The 25,597-nt window shown below is 43.2% G+C and overlaps 1 protein-coding gene across 1 annotated transcript in view; it reads right to left on the bottom strand.

Annotated features, from left to right (window-relative positions):
• Positions 1-6,728, bottom strand: part of Dlc1 (DLC1 Rho GTPase activating protein) — a 334,097-nt gene extending 327,369 nt beyond the window's left edge. Inside the window, exon 1 of the mRNA XM_048330552.1 lies at positions 6,480-6,728. The gene's annotated coding sequence lies outside the window, so the exon portion shown is untranslated. The remainder of the gene's footprint in view (positions 1-6,479) is intronic.
• Positions 6,729-25,597: the final 18,869 nt, after the last annotated feature.

Below are 25,597 nucleotides of genomic sequence, written 5' to 3' on the forward strand. Positions count from 1 at the left end.
GACGTGGTGACATCAACACAGGTGCTTGGGTGGCAATGTGACAACAGAGAGCTCAGCTCTTAGTCACTCCGTAAGCATAGCTTTCATTGGAATCAGGAACTGGAAGCATTGAACTCAGGTTCAGTGTCCTACCGGGGGTCAAGGCCTTTGATGTCTACTTTTGTTTTCCATGGTTGATGTCTGTAATACTATCTACCTACGTACTTGACCTTGTTTGTATTTATAGGCATTTTCGATATGTGCAAGTTCTAAGAAGGGCACTAGAGTCTTTGGATGATATGATAACAGCAATAGTCAAGATGTTTGCATTTATGCATGGCAAGTGCACCAGGTACTGTATTTGGTATGTTATAATATCTATGTTTGTAATAACACTCACAATGACCCTATGAGACAGGTACTAGCATTGCCCTAACTTTATAAGGAGAAATGTTGACTGGATTAAGCAATCAACTCAATGTTAAATGCAGGGCAGAGATTGTTATGATTAAGCAATCAATGCAGTGTTAAATGCATGGTGGGCAGAACATTTCTACATTTCTACTCAAGCTGGCTGCAAATCACCATCCTCAGATCTCAGCCTCCGGAGTAGTTAGGATCATAGGTATGAGACACCGGTGACCAGCTAAAGAGGTATTTTTCTTGTGCTAACTTGAGTTGTTTGCCTAAACTCTATGTGTGTCTGAGCTTTCTCATATCTGTAATGAAATTAACAAAAGAATTGTGAAAATAATCATAGCGAGGTAACATAGTACAAATGAGTTACCATTATATGTAGATCTCTTAGTCCAAAGCACCTTGCAAACATTCACTACATAGTCAGTGCATACTAAGTGACATCGTGGGTATAGAAATGGGATGATGATGGTGGTGATGTGGATGACACCATAAGAAGGACTCCCTTGACTCATCTTGACTCTGACTCAGCTGCAGAATCAATGGCTGAGGAGGAGCTAGAACTATCCTTTGCCTGCCAGATTATTCCAACATACATGTGATCAGATCAATTTTTTTTTTAAAGTATAGCAATTCAAACCAAGGGGAGCATCAGTGGTACAGATGAAATCACAGCCAATGTTCCAACTCTGCCCAGGCTGTTATTCAGTACATCACTGCCTATGGATTGTAGAGAATCCCCTAGAGTTCTGTTCCCACTGGCTTCCTGCAACTTTGAATTTCAAGCCATTTCTGGAAGCTCACGTTTCTGGTTCCTAGTGGACTGCAATGCCATCTTCTCAGAGTGTTTAAACCTCTGACCCTGGCCTCTGATGACTTTGGCCAAACCTTTCTTTTCTTCCTCTTAAACAATTATTATTCTATTATTACAAGATGTCTGGAAAAGAAAATTCTTACTCCCACATAATACCGTTCTTCAACCCTGTTTTCCTTTCCCTTTCTTTTCTCTTTTGTAACATTTATTTAAAGAAACATTAATTAAATATCCTAAATTGATCTTTGGTCTTCCTATTTATTTCTATATCATTTCCCTTACTAGCACTTATTTTTCTCTTTGTTTTGTTTGAATTGTTTTAAAACCCTTTGATATTTCAATGTTATATGAGCATAATCTATTCACACATTCAAACAACTGTCGTTTTCTTTCCCATTCAACAATCTCAGACAGCTAATTCATACATAACACTGTATGTATGTTTCCTTATAGATATTTTCACATCTGAATCAAGTTCATTTATATTGATTATAATCCATGGAGTCAAAAATCAGCAATGCCGTCTAAAATTTGATTTCAAGAGTTCCACCTTACTATTTTTTTGTTGATCTCCCTTAAATCTACACCTATATAGTCACAAAACTCTCAATTAACCAACAGTTTAATGCTGAAACAGAATCAAAGCGGTAAATTCTATATCACATAAAAGCCACCAAAGTGGTGTGTTTTTTGCTTATCTGTAGACCTGTCTTGCTTGCACTGAGATTTTAAGAGACAGTTCCATGTACTGTCATTGACATTTCTAGATTCTGATCATAAAATCCTTGCTTCTGAGATCTTTAACCCGTTGTTCTCATTACAAATTAATATTCATTCATCTTCCAAGGACTGAATTAGTAGGACTTAATCCTCAATAAATAAGGTTAAATAGAACCTTAAGAACTTGAAGCAAAATAGACAATACTGGTAAGTTTGAAAAGACATAGAAAGCAGGGCCTGGGAGTATGAAACCCTGGGTTTGATTCCCCAGCACCACATTTGTAGAAAATGGCCAAGAAGTGACACTATGGCTCAAGCGGCAGAGTGCTAGCCTTGAGCAAAAAGAAGCCAGAGACAGTGCTCAGGCCCTGAGTCCAAGCCCCAGGACTGGCAAGAACAAACAAACAAAAGACATAGAAAGAATTCTTTTAAAAAAATTATAATGTCTTCAAGAAAACCTGAAGTGAAATGCCCCCTTTACTCTAGTAAGTATGAGCTCAAGTACACAGGCCATTGCGTTACTGTGTTCATGCCTCATTCTATCAGGGCACTGTAGTGATTAGCTACAGCGTGTTGGGTATCTTTTAAGTGGTAATAACAGCAGGAAATTTAATGCTGTCCATGACAATGCAAGAACTAAACACAACATAACACAAAGCCAAGCATCATGACACACATTCTAAAGAATTCTATGCTATCAAAAATGGAATATACTAGCCTGCTGAGAAAGGCCCTGGCGTAGAAAGCAGTGTTTCAGTGTACACAGAAGCACACGGGACGCTCTAGAATACAGATGTTTCTGCCAACACCCCTTTTTTATGATTCACTGTAAAATGCTCTGTATTCTACAACTGAAAGATTTTGGTAGAAGATTCAGAGAGATCCCCTTGAAGATTAAGCATAAACTGAAGATGAAGATGAAACGATCTGGGCTCATTTGGTCTAGAAAGTTTTCGTATGCCCATCTACACATTTCTTACAGACACAAATGCAGACAAAATTGGCAACAGGCAGCGACAGAGATTTAGTTTAGATAACAGATTCATAATCGATAACGGACCCCTAAGATTCTTGAAGGAGCTCCAGTGGGAGTTATCAAAGCTTTTCTGAAAGTCACTGATTGGGATCATTTTTTAAAATATCATCTGAATATAGAGATGTAAAACAGGTAACTTCTCTTCAAGACCAATTTTTTTTTTTTTGGCCAGACCTGAGGCGGCTCCCCCCCCCCCCCACGGATCCCCCTCCCGTGTGCCCCCGCAGCCGCCCTCCTGGTCACTGAAGGCAGGCTCGGGAGAGGCCGTCTACCCTGTCCTCTCCTTCTCTCACGTCGCACACACGGGTTTTATGGCACCCCAGCTTCACAGGCCAGAGTCGGTGCTGGCCCTGGGCGCTGGCTCCGAGGCCTCCCTGTGGGATGGGCGATCGCTCTGCGCCCCGGTTTTTAATTCTCCCCCTGGGGTCCAGGATCTCGTTTTTGACACTGCAAACACGGCTTTCCTCATTCTTAATGAAGTTGTTACCGAGAAACTACATCGCATCCGTCCACACAAGTCAGCCTGAGAGGCGCATTCAGAACCAAGCACGGGCCGCGCCCAGGGAGCACCCCGCGCTGCACCGCCGCGCGTCCCGACGCCCGGGCTTGACGCCAGGCGACCCCGCAGCGCGCCCCGCTCCCCGGCCGTCACCCAGGGGGAGGCGTCGAGTTTGGACGGGCGGGTGACCATCGGCTGCCCGCCCCGCCCGCCGCGCCTGGGAGCGAGGACGACCTGCGCCCCGCCTCGTGCAGGAGGCCGTGCCGCGTGCTGGGCGTCGCGGGTCCGCGCTGCGCAAACGTCGCCAAGCGTCTTCACTCAGACATCGCACACGCGCGCAACGCGCGCACGAACACACACGCACGCACACACACGTGCGCACACGCACACTCACACGCACCCGACCCCACGCACACGCACGCACGCACACACACGCACACACGCGCACGCGCACGCACACACACACACGCGCACACGCGCGCACACGCGCACACGCGCACGCACACACGCACACCCGCTCTGGAGCGCACAGCCCGGCAGAAATCCCGTTGAATCATTGCAGAAGCCACGGCCCCCTGTTGAGCTGTTCTCGCCCGCCCCGAGGTCGGGGCTCCCCTCGGGGGACGGAGGAGCCCGGGGTCCCCGCCGGGGTCCCGGCCGGCCCGGCGGCCTCACCTGGAGCCCGCGCTGGGCGCCCCCCCCCCCAGCTCCCCGCCGGGCACGCAGAGCCGGGCCGCCCCCAGCGGCCGTCGGGGGGTGGGCGCCAACCCCAAGCACCATCTGCAGCCCGGCCCCGCACCCCACCCCGCCAAAGGCCGGCCCGGGGCCTCTGGACAGTCGAGGAGGGGAGGGAAGGGGAGGGGAGGGGAGAGGAGGGGGGAGGGGAGGGGAGAGGAGAGCAGAGGAGGGGAGAGGAGAGGAGAGGGGAGGAGAGGAGGGGAGAGGGGGAGAGGGGAGAGGAGAGGAGAGCTGAGGAGCAGAGGAGAGGAAGAGGAGCAGAGAGGAGAGGAGAGGAGAGGAGCAGAGGAGAGGATTGCAGAGGAGAGGAGAGGAGAGGAGAGGAGAGGAGAGGAGAGAGAGGAGCAGAGGAGAGGATTGCAGAGGAGAGGAGAGGGAGGGGAGGAGAGGAGAGGAGAGGAGAAGAGGGAGCAGAGGAGAGGATTGCAGAGGAGAGGAGGAGGAGAGGAGAGGAGAGGAGAAGAGAGGAGCAGAGGAGAGGATTGCAGAGGAGAGGAGAGGGGGAGGGGAGGAGAGGAGCAGAGGAGAGGTGAGGAGAGGAGAGGAGAGGAGAGAGAGGAGCAGAGGAGAGGAGAGGACAGGGGCAGAGGAGAGGATTGCAGAGGAGAGGAGAGGAGCAGAGGAGAGGAGCAGAGGAGAGGAGAGGAGAGGAGCAGAGGAGAGGAGAGGAGAGGAGAGGAGCAGAGGAGAGAGAGAGGAGAGGAGAGGAGAGGAGAGGAGAGGAGAAGAGAGGAGCAGAGGAGAGGATTGCAGAGGAGAGGAGAGGGGAGGGGAGGAGAGGAGCAGAGGAGAGGAGAGGAGAGGAGAGGAGAGGAGAGGAGAGGAGAAGAGAGGAGCAGAGGAGAGGAGAGGAGGGGGAGGAGAGGAGGGGAGAGGGGGAGAGGGGAGAGGAGAGGAGAGCTGAGGAGCAGAGGAGAGGATTGCAGAGGAGAGGAGAGGAGAGGAGCAGAGGAGAGGAGAGGAGAGGAGAGGAGAGGAGAGCAGAGGAGAGGAGAGGAGCAGAGGAGAGGAGAGGAGAGGAGAGGAGCAGAGGAGAGGAGCAGAGGAGAGGAGCAGAGGAGAGGAGAGGAGAGGAGAGGAGAGGAGAAGAGAGGAGCAGAGGAGAGGATTGCAGAGGAGAGGAGAGGAGAGGAGCAGAGGAGAGGAGAGGAGAGGAGAGGAGAGGAGAGGAGAGGAGAGGAGAGGAGCAGAGGAGAGGAGAGGAGAGGAGAGGAGAAGAGAGGAGCAGAGGAGAGGAGAGGAGAGGAGAGGAGAGGAGAGGAGAGGAGAGGAGAGGAGCAGAGGAGAGGAGCAGAGGAGAGGAGAGGAGAGGAGCAGAGGAGAGGAGCAGAGGAGAGGAGCAGAGGAGAGGAGAGGAGAGGAGAGGAGAGGAGAAGAGAGGAGCAGAGGAGAGGATTGCAGAGGAGAGGAGAGGAGAGGAGAGGAGAGGAGAGGAGAGGGGAGGGGAGGGGAGGAGAGGAGAGGAGAGGGGAGGGGAGGAGAGGGGCCTCCCCCACCAGGCCCAGACTGCCTGGGAAGCGTTTCCTGCCCCGAGCAGCGGCAGGCAGAGCCGGGGTGGTGGGGGGGGGGGGGGCGCCGGCGGAGGGGCTGCGACCTCGCCCGGGCCCCGGTGAGCGGAGCGGCTCCTCCAGGCTCCTCCAGGCTCCCGGGTGATCGGCCTGACACTCGGCCGCTCCCGGGCTTCGCTCAGGACAACACACCGGGGCGAAGCGCGGGGCCTCGCGGCGCCTCTGCGGGCCTCGACCGCGGGCGCACGGCTCCCAGCGCCGCCGCGGGCGCTCGCTCGTCCCCCCATCCTCCAAAGCGGCCAGCGGAGCGGGCGCCCGTCCCCCCATCCCTCCAAGGCGGCCGGGGGAGCCCGTCCCCCCATCCCTCCAAGGCAGCCGGAGCGGGCGCCCGTCCCCCCATCCCTCCAAGGCGGCCGGGGGAGCCCGTCCCCCCATCCCTCCAAGGCGGCCAGCGGAGCGGGCGCCCGTCCCCCCATCCTCCAAGGCGGCCAGCGGAGCGGGCGCCCGTCCCCCATCCCTCCCAGGCGGCCGGGGGAGCGGGCGCCCGTCCCCCCATCCCTCCCAGGCGGCGGGGGAGCCCGGGACCGCGCCGCCGCGGGCGCTCCGCAGGGAGAGCGGGCTGGGTGTTCTACTTCTTCTTCTCTAACTTAAGATTCCAGATGCTGCGGCCTCACATTCTGTGCCTGAGAAAAGCGGGCGTCGACCCCCCCAGAACCCAGCCGGTAGGACACGGTCCTCGAGTTCTCCGCAGACCCCCAGCCGGCTTACCGGAGTCCCAGCCGCCTCCACCGCGGCGCCTACCGCTTTCCTCCGGGTCGGAATCCGCCCGGCTTCCCGAACCCAGAGCTGCAGCAGCAGAAGACAGGCTCCATCTTGATCACATTAGAGCCCTGCTGACCCTAGACACCTCCAAACCGGCCCGGCGCTGGCCCGACGGCAGTCCCTGGACCCCATCTCCAAGCCGCTGGCCGCGTCTGCATCCCTCATCCGACGCGCATCTTGTGAACTCTCATCTGTTTATCTTTGCTGCTTTCTGGTGCCTCCTCCGACTCACTTCCTCTTAGCTGCTCCGGGCTGGGAACTTGGACTCCCATTTGGTTTTGATTAAAACCAGACAGCCAACGGTGGAGAAGTTAGAGAATAAGCTAATGGAAACTGCAAGCATGGCTTTAATTAGGACATCAATTAATAATAGATGCTAGCTTGTCTTCTAACAAGCTGTCACAAACGCAAAGGCAGAGGAAGCCCAAGCGAATTCAAGAAGTCATCCCGACTCTCATTCCTTTATGACCCAGAAGTTTCCTTAGGGAAAGTTGAAGGAAGGGAGAGCCGCGAGGCTCTGGGGCATGTAGGTTGGGGCTGAGGCTCTGGGCAGCCTCATTGTTTACACCAGGGAAGCGGGAAACTGGCCTCTCGGAGCTTAATTATATGATTTGGCTGAGAAGGCTCAGGAATGCTCCCTTCTATTTTATTTACAGTGTGTTTTATTGCTGTTCACTTTTTTTTCCCCTCCCTGATCGAGGATAAGATGAACCTAATTTTTTGGGGGGTTGGGGAAGGGGTCTTTGTAAGAATTGCAAATTTTTAGAGAACTTTCAACAATTGTACAAGAACAATTATAATTTCCATGTGATAAATGATAACATATAAAAAGGTACGAGAACTATTAAGCTTGTTTTCCCTAACTCTGTTCTCTTTTCTGAAATTGTAAGTATTGTCATTGTTCTCAGCTTTAAATTTCAGAAAAATGGGCAGATCCTTTGTTTTCCTGATCATTATTGTTTACGTGCGTTCAGAGAACATAATAAATGATAATTCAATAAAATATGATATCATAGCTAGTGGTTCTCTTTAGCTAACACCTCTCAAAATTAATTCCAAGCCTGAGTTTAGAATCACGTCAAATTGTAAGGATAATTACTGTCACACATGAGCTTGAATAAGTAAGGTATTCAAATGAAAACCTGTTGGGAAGGCACACATGGTAGTGTGTGACTGAAATTCCAGTACTTGGAAGGCAGAGGCAAAAGCATCATTCGGTTCAAGGCCAATCCAGGCTACTGAGCAAGATCTTGACTTCAAAACCCAAACAAACAAATAGCAAGCGAAACAGAATGGGACAGCAACAGTTCCCCCAACATGAAACAAAACAGTATAAAAAAATTTAGGTGACAACTGTGCTGGTTAAGAAGAATTGTTGTTAGACTATTCCCATGTAGTGTTCCCAGTAATTTGATGTGTGTGTGTGTGTGTGTGTGTGTGTGTGTGTGTGCCAATGCTGAGTCCTGAAATCTGGGCCAAGTCACTGTCCCTTACTGTTTTTGCTCAAGGCTGGTGCTCTACCACTTGAACCACATCTCCACTTCTGGATTTTTAGCTATTTAATTGAAGATAAGAGTCTCCTGCCTGCATGTATGTATTTTCTGCATGTATTTTCATTGTCTTTTTACAGGTAAAATATTAGTTGGTAATTTTCTGTCAAATGATGGAATGTAGCCAACTCCAGTTCTTCTATGTTTTCTGCTTTCCTTTTCCTTCTGGTATCACTTCCCATAAGGTCTTTTCATTAATTTATTAATTGAATTAATTTAATTGCTGTGTGAAAACGGAAAGGCTTCTTCAGTTCCCCGAGTTTGAGGTTCATCCTTGAGAGAGGATTGTACATCACTCATAAATTAGACGGGAAAAATAAATTAATAGGCACCTATATTCATATATTGATTTCTCCAAGGAAAATGCTGGAGCAGAATGAAATGAGAATTGATATAACTACCATCTACAATAATGTATGTATATCCGTATTCCTGTCTCGGTCTATAGTCCTGTTAAATTGGTTGCTCATGCATTCAAGAACTTCAATGCACATCTACCATCAGATAATTGGCTCTGTTTCTGTTGACATTGGCCCAAAGAAACAAGACAAATTTCTGTTCGCATACATTTATAAAATACATTGGCAAGTTTTCCCTTCACTTTCTCTTCTCTAAACAAATACATCATGTGTTCTTACTGGAAGCCCAACTTCTTAAATCTTTAATCGTTCTTACTTATTTTTTTCAACTTCAGTTGCCAGATTCCCACCAAAGCTCAGATCTTATATTCTCATTCAGGCCTTACCAAATATGTGTATAAAGATTAAAATGAGATAACATCCCAAATACTTAACCTTGTGTCGGGCACGGAGAGAGGGTTTAAGTTATTTGTCCTCTTCTTCTTTTCTGTTTGTAAATCTAAAACATCCTGTTAAAGATGTTTGTCTAGGAGGTGAGGCTAGATCAGCTAATGAAGTATGGAAGAGAGGCAGTTAAGGAAATGTTTCCAGTGCAGGAGTCTGACTTCAAAACCAAATTGTGTCACCCTGTGAAAGTTATTTAACCTGTGTAAGGTTGACGTTTAGCCTCTAACTAGACATTTTCAAAATTAAAGCAGCAGATCCCTGGAAAGCCTTTGTATCTTTTGGCAGGGGTAGTGTTCATTGGTAGGTAGACTTATTATTGTGACAGTCCTAGGGCTTGAATTTAGGGCCTTAGACAATGTCCCTGAGCTTTTTTGCTCAAGGCTAGTAGTGTTCTACCACTAGAGCTACAGCTCCACTTCTGACTTTCTGCTGATGAATTGGAGATAAGGGTCTCACAGTCTTTCTTGCCTGAGCTGGTTTTGAACCATGATTCTCTTAGCTGCCTGAGTAGCTAGGATTACAGGCATGAGCCACTAGTGTGTGGCTATAGAATTATGTCTACCTTTTAGGTTAATATCTATTTGATTTAAATCTTTCTTTTGAATGAAATGTTTAGAATTTTGATCTATCTGTCAATGAAACAACAGTTACATTGAGGTGACATCTTGTGTTGTTTGGGGGAAAAACGAGTAGAGGAAGGATTTAAAATTAAAGATAAATGTTCTTTACTGTGATCTACATATTTGGTATGATAAGGTAGTTAGTTGGCTAGTTGGCTATCATAGTTTTTCTACTGGTTCCTCCTCACTCATTTTTAGGAAATTTGAATCTGAACATCTTCTACAGAGTTCATCAATGAGTCTAGTATACAACCATTGATTAGGCAAAGCAGATCTACCCTTCGGAAAGCAATGGTTTCTTCCTCTTCAAGTTGAGTATAGAACATCATTTACTCAGCAACTCAAATCACCATTTGTGATTTTGTGAGAGATCGAAGTCTTTTTCTTCCCATTTTCATGAAGGAATAATTTCATTTCCATTCTGTAATAAACTTGAAATTACTACTAAACATAATGCCTCAAAAGCATGTTCTAAAAGTTCTAATAGATGCAGAAATAATATCTTGTTCATGAAAATTAATCTTCCAAAAACTTTCACAGCTTTGCTTATAATTTATTAGTTATTACATCTATGGCAAAGCAATAAAAAGCAAGTTGACAAGATTTTGAGTTAATATTTTGTCACTGGAAGTTATTCTAATCCAAGACTTTGTGTGAGAAAAGCATTGTGTTGTGTATAGATAAGCGCTTTCCTGTTTGCTAAATTTATTTTATTTACATCAATTTTCAGTGCAACGATTTTCAACGAGAGGGAAAGATGAATGATGAATGTAACTAGAGACACTAGAGAACGTGCAGTTTTCGAAACTGAAAAATCTCTTTGCTTGTTCAGTAAGGACAAGGATAGCCTTTGCAGATGAAGTTCTTTCCAGACATATCAAGAGAAGTGGTGTGAGGGCAATGGAAAAAGCATAGAGATCTAGAAAGTACATTCAGGTTGATGACAAGGAATGTATTAGGTATGCCTTCTATGCATTTCGACTTTGATTCTGCAAAAGTGGAGTCCTTGTGTGATTTTTTTTTGTTTGTTGTTTAATTTTATTGTCAAAGTGATGACCAGAGGGGTTACAGTTGTATACATAAGGTACTGAGTACATTTCTTGTCAAACTTGGTACCTCCTTCCTCATTTGTCTCCCACCTTCCCTCCTATCCAATTCCCCCCCCCCCCCCATTGTATAGTTAGTTTACAGCACATTGTCTTGTGGGTATCATTGTTGCATTGGTTCACTCTTTGTCCTCGATCTCACCATTTTGATGTTCCTTCCCTTTCCTACTTCAGATAAACATATATACAATACCCAGGGTACCTAATTTTGAGTAGAATAGTGGCCCAATTTAGCGAGAGCATTAGGAAGAGGATGGAATTACCATAAACTGAAAACGAACCTGACAGTAAAGCGAGTCTTCTGTGAGACAGTCCAGAATTTTAGTTTAGGATGCGCTGCACTAAGGAGGTCTGTGAGATGCGCATGAGCAATGCTAAGGACAGTGTTGGATGGATGGATGAAGTGCATTCACAAGACAGATCTTGGCTTAAGAAATATATTTTGGACGACTTAAGCATGACTACATAGAATTTAAAGCATAAGACTGGATGAGATCACCAAGAGAGTGAATGTAATCAGAGCCAGTTGGAGGACAAAGGGCTAATTGACCATTGGATTTGACAACGGAGAAGTCATTGCTGATAACGACAACAGCTCAGAGAATCATATGGGCAAAAGTCAGCTTAGCATATCTTAAAATAGAATTCTAGGAAATGGAGACACAAGTAGAGTGAAGCCTCTACTAGTTTACTGGAAAAAGAGTAAATAAATGGGATCGTGGCCACTTGGGACTGAATGGAAGAATATAGGATGAATGCACATTTTTTAAAATGACTGTTTTTCATAGGAGGTGAAGGAGGTTGGAAGAAAGAGAACAGGGAGAGAAATACTGGAGCAATTTCTTGACGAGGAATAATGGGATGGGAGCTAGCCCGTAAGTACTGAATTTAGGTAAAGGATTATGACACACACATTGAACTTCAGTGGTTCTGAAGTTTGCTGATTCAATTACTTTTACTCAGCTAACCTCAGCTGGCCACCAGTAGCATGTCTTTCCACTGGTATTTTACCTAACCAAGGACTGTGATGTTATTCTTAATCATGCATTTAAAATTCGTACCTATGAGGCTATTGTTTTAAATAGATAGTACCTAAGGATTAGCAACAGAAATGGATCTGCAGATGCACCTCCCTGTGTGATTCTTTCTAGAACTCCACCTCCTGTATAGCTGGATAAAGAAGACAGCTTCCACCTTTTGAGGTTTGAAAAATGACGACGCTGCTTCTGCATGTCTCATCTGCAAGTACTGCATTTTTTCCATTTTTTTTAAGTTATAGATCTTCTTGTCAATTTCCTTATTTTTACCTCAGTTTGCTCTTTGATACTTCCATGCATTGATTACTTCTGGCAGTTCTTATACTATTTTAATTGTTTTATTGACCCTAACCAGTAGACAGTAAACTAAACATGTTTAAAACAAACAATTTGATTAGAGTTTATCAAAGGCATCTACCTGTGATAACATTAGCACCAAAAAATATATTTTCTTCATGTCTGTCTGTCACCTTACCCTCTTGTTCCTGTCTCTACCCATGCTCCTACCAACACTGCTCTCTGTCACTGTATATTAGCATCTATTCTCTTCAGATGCTTGGACATGAAATCACATGGGTGTGTGGTCTTGTTTTTCAGCCCTTTTTCTCTTAGTCTAATTATTTAGTTATTTTGATATCTACTTGTGTCACTTTGTATTGCTTAGTAGGTAGGTAACTAGCATCTTAAAAATTCAAAACTACATATTCCTGGGCATAATGTATACCTTTTGTTTCTTTTGTAAATTTAGGTTTGTAGTTTTCAACAAGGCCTCATGATCTTCCCTATCATCATTTTGTATATTTTCTGTGAGATTCATATAGTCTGACTGCTACTGCTTGGCCATAGTTCCTTACTAGGATAGAATAAAACACTTCAACGATCAAGTACCAAAAATAAAAATCTTAAAACTTGAAAATCACATTTTCATGAAGTCACTCTTGTTCTTGTGATTTGGAGAAAAAAATGTATTGGACAGAAAGTTGGAAAAACTGCCAAGATTTTAAATGTTAGAAAAATAGTTTGAAAGAGTTTGTAAAACATGTGTCCTATTAAGTTTCTACTATCTTTATGTTGAAAGATAGAATTTCACTATAAAAATAATCCTATTGTGGAATAAAATACAGCAGACTTTCCTCTGCTCTATTAGTTACTAGTAGGCCAAATAGAGTATTATCTAAGAGTTGCCAAGTTTTTATGTAGACAAATGAGTCATAGAAACACAGTAGCCTTTTTATTTGGGACCTTGCTGAGCTGCAAGTTTTTTAATGAGTTAAAATAATATTTTGAGTCATGTATAAAAGGTGTGAGCTACCAAAAGCACAGATATTTGATTTTAAAATTTAGAACAAAAGCAACTGAATATGTCAAGTCAATTTGAGCAATAGGCCATTGAACGTGGAGACAAGAATTCCTTGGGTGAGTCTCAGCCTGTTTTCCTTGGGCTGAGCAATGGTAAAATCAGTAAGATGATATTAAAGTTCCTAAATAAATAAGATTGTGCTGTTACCACCATGCATGCTCATAATTGTTTCAATATATGACTAAATAGGCTTCTCTTCTGGATAGGATATTAAGGAAGATAATGATACTTATTTCTCAACAGCAAGGAATATGTAAATTATAGAAATAAATGGAGCAGATTAGAGAAAAAGTAATAAAATGAGTCAAGTAGTTTTGTATCTAAACTATTTTCTATAATTCTAAATAAGAAAAATAAGTAACAAATGACTTTGAGCATCTATGTTGTACAAGGAACATTGTTGTTAGAGATGCTAAAGAATATTGTAACAACTACTTTATAATCTGATTCTGTGTGTGTGTGTGTGTGTGTGTGTGAGTGTGTTTGTGTTGGGTATTGAACTCAGTCTGGATGCTGTCAGTGATTTTTTTTTTTTTTTGCTCAAAGATAGTGCTCTACCACTCAAATTCCAGCTTTTTGGTGATTAATTAGAGACAAAGAAAGACTGCATAAGTGGGATTGCATCAAACTGAAGAAGATCCTTACTAGTTATGTTTCAGACAAGGCTCTCATGCCTAAAATATGCTTAGAAACTCTCAAAGAAATAAGAACCCAATTAATAAATGGGCTAAAGACTTAAAGAGAGATTTCTCAGAAGAAGTAGTAAGAATGGCCAATAGACACATGAAGAAATGTTCAGTATCTCTAGCAATTAGTGAAATGCAAGTCAAAACAACATTGAGATCCCACCCCTCTCCAGTTGGCATGGCCATTGTCAAGAAAACTAACAATAACAAATGTTAGCAGAGATGCGGCCAAAAGAGAACACTACTACATTATTGATGGAAATGTAAACTTGTTCAACCACCCTGGAAAACAGTATGGAGGTTCTTCAAAAGAGTACACATAATGCTTCTCTATGACCCAGCCATCCCACTCCTGGGCATTTATCAATTTGACCACAAACCAGGCCACACTAAAGCCACCAACACAACCATGTCCATTGCAGCATTGTTTACCCTAGCCAAGATATGGCATCAACACAGATGCTCCTGAGTGGATGAATGGATCAAGAAAATGTGGTACATATACACAATTGAATCCCATGCTTCCATCAGAAAGAATGACAGTGTCTCATGGAAAGACTTGGGAAAAAAAATAGTAAATGTAGTAAGCCAGACCAAAAGGAACATAGGTTGCATGGTTTCTCTCATTTGTTCTAATAAGAATGTGTCTGCAAATCTACAATAAACACAATGGATGACAAAGACAAAAAATTACACTTGCTAAATTAAACAGGATTCTAAACATTCACATAGTGAGACCAAAGGAGAATATTCTTAGGAAAGGATCCAAAACACTCAATAGTTGTGTGCAGATGATCATATAAAATGATGTTTATCAAAATGAACTCCAAGAAATGGAAAAATAGGTTTATTTTTTGAATTTGCTTTTGGTGGTTTTTTTTTTTCTGTTTTTTCCCTTTGGTCCCTGTTTCTTTTTTTAAATTATCTTTGTACCTTTTGTCCTGTCTGTAAATTTACCCTTTGGAGATGGGAAGAGGAAGTACAGAAATGTGTGAGAAAGGGTGACCTAATTCAGCAGTGATAATCCCTAGACACCATGTTGAAAATGAACTATAAAACACATGGAGGACGGGGTGAAGAGGGAAGAAAGCTGGAGGAAACAAGGGAAACTATTTACACTAGTTACAGGTGACACTGTTTACAGGTAGATGTTCTCATTACCTGACTTATGTAACTGCAACTCCTCTGTACATCACCTTTACAATTAAAAAAAAAAAAGAGAGAGTCTCATGAACTTTTCTGCCATCACTGGCTTTGAATCTTGATCGTTAGAGCTCAGAGTCCTGAGTAGGTAGGATTTCAGGTGCCTGTCATTAGTCTGATCATTTTTGTAAACATTCGACTTATATGGCATTTGACATTATTTTATTTTCCATGTTAAATAAAGGTCATTTTCATTTAAAGATTTGTTCCCAAATTCTTGTTATCTAAAATCCCATCCCCTCATGTCTACTTTTGTGTAAATACCTTCTAACCTCATACTGAGATACAGTACTTTATTTCCTTTATTCTCTTATATTTCAGAGCATTGTTGCATGGGAAGGAATACAAGCGGATCCTAAGTCATTCTTTTTTTTTTTTTTTTGGCCAGTCCTGGGTCCTTGGACTCAGGGCCTGAGCACCGTCCCTGGCTTCTTCCCGCTCAAGGCTAGCACTCTGCCACTTGAGCCACAGCGCTGCTTCTGGCCGTTTTCTGTATATGTGGTGCTGGGGAATCGAACCTAGGGCCTCGTGTATCCGAGGCAGGCACTCTTGCCACTAGGCTATATCCCCAGCCCCCTAAGTCATTCTTGAAACACAGAAACTTGTTTCCTGCAACCTAAAGAGTGTCAGGTAGAAGAAAACAAATGCATATGAAAAAATCCACTTACTTTGCCAAAAAGATGAGACTAATAAATCATGAATCAATAAGTACAACAAAATTTCTAGTTTTTCTTGTAGCACAAATATTTGCTAGTCTCCCGCTTACTAAGTTGAAAGAAAAACATCTTTCTTTCACATTATGAGTTAAAGGTCATATCTGACTTATAAATCTCTTCTAAACAACACAGCTCAGAAGTTTGTAATAAGAGGGATGACAGATGACCGGTTGGTGACACTTGAGTACTGGTTTAATTAGCTCTTTTTACGTCCATAGGTTTACTGGAAGGAATGGGAATGTAGATTAGCACGAGCTATGGCACTTGGAGCAGAGGGCTCCACTATGTGCAGAAATTGAGAAGCCGTAATGATTTTTTGGAAATCTTAGGACACAAGTGAAATCTGATGAAATGTGAGGGATAGAAGGCGAAAGCTAAAAACTGAAAAGAAATTCCTGCAGCATTATCAGTGGCTTCACCAGTATATCACTTTTCTCTTTCATATCAAATTATTTCTCCAGGCCTGTCTGATACTTGCCTGCTGAACTTCTGGTTTCCTTATTGCATCCATGAACACATCCATTTTTTTTTTAAAGAGGAAATAGACTTATGAGATAATGCAAAAAGAACTTACTATTTAATTTAAAAATGCCTTGAAATGAAAACCACAAAGGAAATACCAGGTTACTTCTCCAAGAGATGCAGGACATTTGTAGGACAAGCTAATCAGCTTCTTTCTTTCTGAGCTTCTTTCTTTCTGCCTGCCATTTTCCTTCCTTCCTTCTTTCTTTCCTTCCTTCCTTCCTTCCTTCCTTCCTTCCTTCCTTCCTTCCTTCCTCTTCTTTCTCTCTCTTTTTCTCCCTCCCTCCCTCCCTCCCTCCCTCCCTCCCTCCCTCCCTCCCTCCCTCCCTTCCTCCCTCCCTGCCTGCCTTCTTTCCTTCATTTCTTCCTTTCATTTTTTCTTTTCTGCTTTCTTTCTTTGAAGGCATTTCTTTGTTTCTTGGCTCTGTGTGTGTGTGTGTCTCTCTCTCTGTGTGTGTGTGTGTGTGTGTGTGTGTGTGTGTGTGAAGTGTGTGGGTGGGTGTTTCCAGATATGTGAAGCCGAGTCTTGAGCCAGACCACATGTGCATGAGTCAAAATTTCAGCCTGCATTTGTCTTAAACTGTGAAGCTCTGGGTGTAACCTAACAAAACCTGGCAGGTTGTCTGAATAGTTCTTTCAGCACTTGACCTAAAATGCAGTAAATCAGATGACATATTGTTCCAATTTTACATTAGTTCTCATATTTGAATAAGAAGAAAAAGCATATTCTCTTGGGATTTTTTTAAGTAAAATCAAAATATAGTTGTAGATGTGAAATGTTGGAATCACAAAATGTAGTTTACTTGGTTAAAATAACTTTATATATAATTATTGTGCCATTTGCGGTGAATGAATTGTGTCCTCTCAAAAATTCATATGTTGTATTCATATATTGTTGTATTAATTAATATGAAATGTTGTTTAAAGACAGTGTCTTTGGTGATAACTAGGTATAACTGAAGCAAGAAAAATGAGGTTCTCATATTGGACTAGTGTCCTCAAAACCAGAGGAACTATTCAGAACTCTCTTCTACCATGTTAAGGCATAGCAAGAGGATAGCAGGTTGCAAGTCAGGAGAAGAGTCTTTACCAAGAGCAAAACTGTTCAACACTTGGAGATCAACCTTTCTAACCTTCGCAACTGTGAGAAACATGTCTATGCCATAAGTCATCCAATCAGTACTATTGTAGGATATGCCATTTCACCCTGAGTTATGTTTAAAGCAAAATTTCACATGATCACCTCAATTTCTGTAAAGAGTAGTAGTAATATTGGGGACTTTGATAAATTATCCCTTCTTTTTTTTAATGAGTAAAATTCCTGGGGAAGCCAGGCACTGGTGGCTCACACCTATAGTCCTAGCTACTTAGGAGGCTGAGATCTGAGGCTCACAGTTTGAAAGCCAGCCTGGGCAGGAAAGTCCATGATAGTCGATATCTCTAATAAACTACTCAGAAAAAGTCAGAAGTGGTGATGTGGCTCAAGTGCTAGCCTTGAGCACAGAGAGGCTTAGTGATAGAACCCAGGCCCTGAGTTCAAGCCCTAGGCCTGGCAAATAAACAAACAGATAGATAGATAAATAAATAAATTACCGAGGAAGAATCAAATAAAATGGGGAATATAATTTTATTCTTTATTCTTAGTAAATATTAATGCTATCTATGTACAATGAAAATATCAGTCATTTGCAGCTCAGTGATCTCTAAGCAAGATGAATCAAAACATTGTACATGCTTATATTTGTAGGAAAGGTTAACATATATTCCAAAAAAGAAATAAAAACACACTGTATTTCTTTCATTTTTCCCAATCCCAAGAGGAGTGAATTGTATGCTGGATAGTCAAGCTCATTCCCACTTGAGCTACACACATTTCTACTTTTCAAAATACATCCAGTTAATGTAAACTTATATGATTAGTATAGTCACTTATGTACTTGGAGGGGCTCCCTTCTCCAGCTCAAGGAGTCTTAAAAGTTTCAAGTATACTCAGGCTGAGACCTGAGGATTACAATTCAAAGCCAGCCCAGGCAGGAAATCCAAGACTCTTTTCTCTAGTTAACTACCAGAACACTGGAAGTGGACCTGTGGCTCACAGTGGGAGAGTGTTAGTTAGCACTGAGCTTTGGGGCAATGACTAGGTCCTGAATTCAAGGCCCACAACTGACAAAAAAAAAAAAAAAAAGCCTCAGGTACCTGGGTGCTGGTGGCTCTATCCTACAATCCCAGCAACTCAGGAGGCTAAGATCTGAGCATCGCAGGTTGAAGTCAGCCAGGGAGGAAAGCTGTTCCAAGGAACCACCTAAAAGCTGAAGTGAATAAGGTGGAGCGGAGGCTCGAGAGGTAGAGTGCTAGCCTTCCGCAGAAAAGCTCAAGGAACACCTCCAGGGCCGCCAGTCAAACCAGGACTAGCACATAAGCACACACGCACACATACGCGCTCACACACGCACACATACACGCGCTCACACATACACGCTCACACACACGTGCACACACACACACACACACCCCCACACACACTCTTCAGGCAGCAGCCCAAGTCTACCTAAAGTTACTTTCTCTAGGATGCTAATCAATGCTTTGAATTCATTAAACTCTAATTAGAGTTGAAAAAGGTTTTACAAATTCAGAAGGCTTTCTCACCCGTCTTCTCAGCTCTTTGCCTAAGGCTGTTAGCACCCCAATACCCTATTGAATCGGTGGAATAAGAAGAGGAAAACTTTCCCCAGGATGTGAATCAATGTTTTGAATTCATTAAGGTCTAACTAGAGTTATAAAAGGATTCATCACAAATCCTGGAAGGCTTTCTTACCAGTCCCTTAAGATCTTTGCCTAAGACTATGAGCCCTGAAATACCCTGTTGAATGGATAGAATTGGAAGGAGAAATTAGCAGCTAAAAGGGAGCCATGGGGGAGATGGGGAATCCTAGAATGCCATTCTCAGCTGAGTGCAGGAAGCGCAAGCTTGTCATCCTGAGCACTCCGGTGGCTGGGGACCAAGGACCCTGCTGTGAGACAGCAGCAGTGCAGGAAAATCAGAAAGACTCATCTCCACTTAGCACCAAATCACAGGGCAAAGCCCTAACCTTGAGCAAAAACGCTCAGGGAGAGCAAATCGGCCCCGAGTTCAAGCCCCAGTTCCTGCACAGATGTGCTCATCCTTCCCCCCCCTCTCCCCCCCCCCCCCCCCCCCCGCCACAGAAAAACTGTCCAACTATTTGCTAGCTGTTTCCAGCTATCCTGTCCCCAAGTGTCCCTTGCCATCTGCTCCCTCTCCTCGGAACTATTCATGTGCTTCCACTCTCAAAGGAAGAGCACATCGTTTCAACCTGTCTCGGTGTGGGCACTGGGCAATGGTGGAGGTACAACACCACTGCTTACCTCGGGCAGCAGGCTTAGTAGGAAGGATCTATTGATGTGCTCTTTGAAAAGACAAGTCATGAAGGCCGAGAGCACTTAACTGACTTGTGAGTGTTGGCCAGTAGGAACCTGTGAGGCTATCCATTCAGCTCGGCTCCCCACAAACAGCTCGTGTTGCGGCTGCCGGTAGCTTCTCTCCTTGTTAACCGACATCCTTCCATCGCAACACAACTCAACTTGACCATGTACAAAACTCCCCTGCACACTAACCTGACATTTTCCAGTGTCACCAACTGCAAAACATGAAAGTGAATAGAAGGAAGAAATCCATGAAGTGCCAATTGTTTATAAATTACATAGAAAGCTCTTTCTGATAGCATAGTCTATATAAAAATTTGGAGATAGGCACACATCTGCAGAGCCATCGAAAAATGAATATATGAAAGGCACCACTCACATGAGTCAAACAAGAAATTATTGTGAGGAGCTGATAAAAACAAAGAAAGAAAATACAATTTTTCCTTTCAGGAAACCTGGACTCTAAAACAAGAATTACAGGGTTTCTACAAGTAAACAATTTGGAGATTATGAGGAGGTAACAATGATTCAATTGATATTTTTATGGATGTAAAAATGTGCAGAGAACTATTGTTTACCCTAGCTAAGATATAGAATCAACAGAGATGCCCTCAGTAGAAGAGTGGATCAAGAAAATGTGGTTGTATACACAATGGAATTCTATGCTTCCATCAGAAAGAATGACATTATCCCATTCATAAGGAAATGGAAAGACGGAAAAAACTTATATTAAGCGATGCAAGCCAGATCCAAAGAAACATAGACTGCATGGTTTTCCTCATTTGTAACAACTAGAATCTACAAATAAACCCAAAGGACAGTAAAAGACAAAAAGTTACACTTGGACATGATAAATTAAATAGGACTCAAAACATTCACACAGTGAGACCAAAGGCAGATATTCTTAGAAGAGGATCAAAAAAGTTGAACAGCAGTCTGCATACAATCATATAAAATGATGCTTATCAAAACGAACTCCAAGAAATGGAAACAATAGGTTTTTATTTGACTTTTTTCCCCCTGTTTTTCCCCTTTGGTCACCGCTTTTGATTTCCGTACCTTTTGTCTTGCATGCAAGTTTTCCCTTTGCACAGGGAAAGGTGAAGCACAGGAAAGTGGGGACAAAGGAGAAACTGATTCAGCAGTGATACTCACTCGAAAATGAACCATGCAACTTGGGTGGGGAAGGAGGGTTGGGAGGGGAAAAAACTGGGAGAAAACAAGGGAGGAGGTGACATTGTCCAAAAAGAAATGTGCTCAATACCTGACAAGTAACTGTAACCCCTCTGTACGTCATCATTACAACAAAAAATTGAAGAAAGATAAGACAGCAAAACTGTTAAAATAAATAAACAAATAAAATGTGCAGAGAAGAACCAGTGCAACAGGTGGTTAAAGGACTCTTAGACCCTGACCTGCTCAGTAAAGCACTGAGTGGATCTTCAGAGTGTGGAACACAGACAGGTTACATAGTCTCTGACTACAAAGAAGAGCCAAAGGTGACGTAGGATGTCACGTGATGTGTGGGAACCGTGGACTGATCTATTTCATAAGATTCAGCTATTTCTGTATATAAACGTTGTTGGGGAAATGGGGGGGGGGAGGAAAGGGGGAGGAAAACGAGGGAAGGGGTAAGAAGTTTGACAGGAGACTTACTACCTCACGTATGTAACTGTAACCCCTCTGAACATCACCTTGACAATAAAAGTATTTTTAAAAGCCCTTTACTGTAATACAATAAAGAATTTAAATACCTTTGCCTAAAAAGAAATCGAAACAACTTGTAGAATAGCTGTCACATGGACTTGGATTAGGCAACTGCTTGAAATGCAAAGTATCATCAATAATGATGAGATCGGAGCAAAAATTAATATAAGCTCAAAGCAATAAAATGATTGCAAAGGAAAAATACAAGCCCGCAATAAATGAATTTCTGGAAACGCTGGAAAATAAATCTAATGTAACTGTCTTTGGGTAGAAAAGGTTTTGGTGACATTTCTCAGTATTCCCTATCAGTTAGTAAGTTTTCCATAGCAAGCAGAAAATATGTCAATCGTGGAAAAACAAAATATATTCCAACTCTCGTACATGTATGTCCTGAAAAGGTGAAGATACTTTGACGCTTTGATGGTATTCTGTGATTTCAGAAAAAGAAACTTCTTTAGGCCTCAGTTTCCCCTTTAAAAAGAGTGGAAAGGGTAACGTATCAGTTGCAACTGCCCAAGAGCATGTTGTAGCTTTTATTTATATTCATTCACCATTTTCTGGAAACGTAGGTCACATCATTTCACCTTTTCTGGATGAAGACGTTGAGTTCTGGAGTGCTGAAGAAATAAGCACTAAATGGAGAGGACCAAGAATCAGGATCGTATGTTTTATAAAGTGATACTAGAAAACCTTTTTCATTACAAGTATTTTATGTGCTAAATTTATAACATTCTAATGCTGCCTCCTTTCCTTTTTTCTTCCTTGTCACATCTGCGATTTAGACAGAGGGATGTTTCTAACCGTGTTCTCTGATGTAGTTTGGTATCTTTTCTAGTCAGTTCTTGTACAGCCTAGTGGAACCTGTCTTCATGTGCTCGTTGGGTAAAGTGCAGAATGACATTGCAGTTAACCAAGAACACGGTGAGCCCTTGGACCACGCCATTGCCTGCCTATAGTCTGTCTTATACAGGAACAAGCGTGGCTCTGGCTCTCTGGCAGTTTATAGTTGAGTGTTGATGAAAATTTGTTTTGCGACTAGTGAGAATAACGAAAAAGAATGGCAAACATCATCCCTCCTGGTACATCAATGATGTCAAGCTAAATAAGACGGAGGTCACAAATCATAAATAAGAAGTATATTTGGTTATCTTTCCTGGATGGAAGGAGAGTCTGCTTCCACAGAGAACAAATAAAGGCTCCATCATGAAAGCTCGTGAGGTAACGTGAATGAGAGAGTAGAGATATCAAGAAGTATACGATTATAGCCATGGAGCTTAATTAAAGAACTCAAAGACTTGTTTTAGTGTGGCTTAGATCTATAGGGAAAACATATGTGTCTTTTTAAGAGTGGCTACTACGAAGGACTAATGAAAATCTAAAGGAAGAGGCTTCTTGATGTTTAAATGGATCATCTCCTTTTATGTATTTGTTTGCTTGCTTATTTGTTTATTTATTTATTTAAATCGGTGGTGGAGCTTGAACTCAAGGCCTGGGCGCTGTCCCTGAGTCTCTTCGTGCTCAAGGCTGGTGCTCTACCGCGGGAGCCGTAACACCATGTCTGGTTTTTGAGTGGTCAATTGGAGATAAGAGTCTCACCAGGACTTTTCTGATCCTCAGCTCTCAGCCTCGCCAGTAGCTAGGATTACAGGATTACAGGCTGCGTCTCTGCTACCCAGCTCTCCTCTCCTCTTTTAGAAATGGACAGCCTGGGGCCGGGGATGTGGCCTAGTGGTAGAGTGCTTGCCTCGTATGCATGAAGCCCTGGGTTCGATTCCCCAGCACCACATATAGAGAAAACAGCCAGAAGGGGCGCTGTGGCTCAAGTGGCAGAGTGCTAGCCTTGAGCAAAAGGAAGCCCAGGGACAGTGCTCAGGCCCTGAGTTCAAGGCCCAGGACTGGCCAAAAAATAAATAAAAAAAGAAAAAGAAATGGAGAGCCTGAGGCCTTGAGATGTTGCGTGAGTCTCACCTGCACAGGACGCTGCGTGACAAGGAGACGTGGAGTCAGCTTCCTTTACTTCTACTGCCCTCCAAGGCCTTTTTGATTTCAGAATCATGAATCCTGCCTTGTGCAATGACCTAGTCCCGGCAGCTTTTTTTCTTGAACAGGATGTTGCGTAGCATATGACATGACGCAATAAATCATGTATTTAGAGGACCTTCCACCTTCATTTTCACATTTTGTAACTATATAGTGCTAGGCCATCTGAACTTCAGAAACCAGCAACCACATCCAAGAATCTATTGCAAATGTTACTATATTTTTGGAAAACACATTATTAGCATACACTGTTGAGGATGAGAGGATTTTTCAGTTGGGAATTGTAAAAACTCCCAAATTATTACCATCTTTCTTGTAAAGAAGCCAATATATTACAACAGGACCTATAAAAACTGTGAATGCTGAACTTAAGATTGAATATTTCTGAATTTTTAAGCTTCAATTTTGAGCACAATAGAGTTTAAAAATAATTATCAGCCAATTAACCCAAGGGAAAACCCAATAGTCTGCAATAGATGAATATAAATTTGGGCTAAAAAAGTTCTGAATTAATTTTAGATCAAGAAAATGAACTCAAGAAAGTTAACCTTGCTGTTTTTTCCATTAACAGATCAAGAAACCTATTTTGTAGTCGTGTGTTGTAGTTGTATTACAGTTCTGCTTTTCCAACACCTCCCTGTAAACTGTGGTCGTGTGGAACTCCTGGTGTGTGCAACACGTGACCATTCTAAGAGCATCATATGAAGTGTCCATGGAGGGTGACACGGAATCTCCCAGTTGTTCTTTTGTCATTCTCTGGAGCACAACAAGCACTAAATCCGTTTGAAACGCAAGCCCAAGAGCCTACCCAGCTCCTCTCTGTAAAACAAAAAACGAGCACACATTTTGTGTGTTTTGTTTTTCTCATTGAATTCGCGTCTCTCGAGTCCAGGTGTCAGTGCAAAAGCTCACCTAGTCTATAAGCCTGAGACACAGTTTACCCAAGAACCGTTGCAGAGCAGCGATGAAACCAACAAAAAGCAGCGTGCTAGCATTGACGGGAGGAAGAGCTCATGAGCAAATGCTTACTGTGCTCCAAGCCCTGGATAAAGCACAGGCAAGCACTGACTGTATTTCAATGTCACAAAAACCAATGACATAAGATGGTCACTATTCAGTGCCTCTGTGATGAAGCTTTGTGGGAGTACTCATTTCAATCCTCATGAAGCCTCATGGGTTTCTCTGTTGCTGTGGACCTTCTTACATACTGGAAAGTAGGAGCGGAGATATTATTGGGGTCACCTGAGTCTATTAATGTTCCCAGCTGAGGAGGAGGGTTTGCTGAAATCCAGTGGGCTCAGGAACCTAGAAAGGCCTATGTTTATAGACTTTATGTGAGGGAAAGTAGCTATATTTGGTGCAGGCAGAATAATGATACTGGTGCTTAGTTTAGAAAGAGAATGGCATCTGAAGAAATTAGGATTTTCAGATGTAGGGAGGCCATATTGCTTGCCTGTGCCTCTTGATAGGGACTTTGAAATCAATGGGATATCAGATGTCTATTCTTGCTCTGGGTAGCCATTTTGCGGTTGGCTAGTCATTAGATCAATGAGGAGCTGGGTTTAATGGTGTGCATGTGTAGCATACTGGTAGGTATGGCTATGTGTTGTCATTATTCTAATTAATAGTCCTCCTAATAAAACAGGGGCAGAGTAAAACAAATATCCCCATTTAGCAGCTAGAATATGTACTGAGGGTCACTATGAGTTGTAGTGTATGTCTATGACAAAGTATTTGAAATGATCTGTGTATGAGGTGGAAAGAAGTATTTGGGCTCATGGTTTCCCGGAGGTCAAGGCCCTGCTGCATTTGGGCCTGTGTTGGCACGCTGTATCATGACATGATCACTTGGCAAAGGGGGCTGGCCATTTCAAGGGGGCTGGGAAGCACAGAAAGCGGAAAGGGACTCGGGCACAAGGTCCCCTTCCAGGGGATCTGGATTCACTCCCTTTCAATAGGCCTCACCTTCCCAGAGTTCTAGCACTTGTCTATCAAAGCACAGGCTAGGATGCTGTCCACGGGGCCCTTTGAGACCCCGACAATGGCTTTCTGTATCTTGTCCAAAGTCATTCAGGTAATAAGTGGTAGAGGTGATTGAATGTCGCTTTCAGGCCACAGTCTGCAAGTTTGCATTTACAGTGACCTGACTCTCTGTAAGTAAACTACTGATGAAAGAAATAGCTCTCTCTCTCCCGTCTAGTTGGCTCAGAGAGACAAATGGCGCATGTTTTCTCTCATGTGGAATCTGGATGTCAACTACAAACATGCAT

Source organism: Perognathus longimembris, chromosome 21 (assembly GCF_023159225.1).
Source record: "Perognathus longimembris pacificus isolate PPM17 chromosome 21, ASM2315922v1, whole genome shotgun sequence".
Lineage (NCBI taxonomy): Eukaryota > Metazoa > Chordata > Mammalia > Rodentia > Heteromyidae > Perognathus > Perognathus longimembris.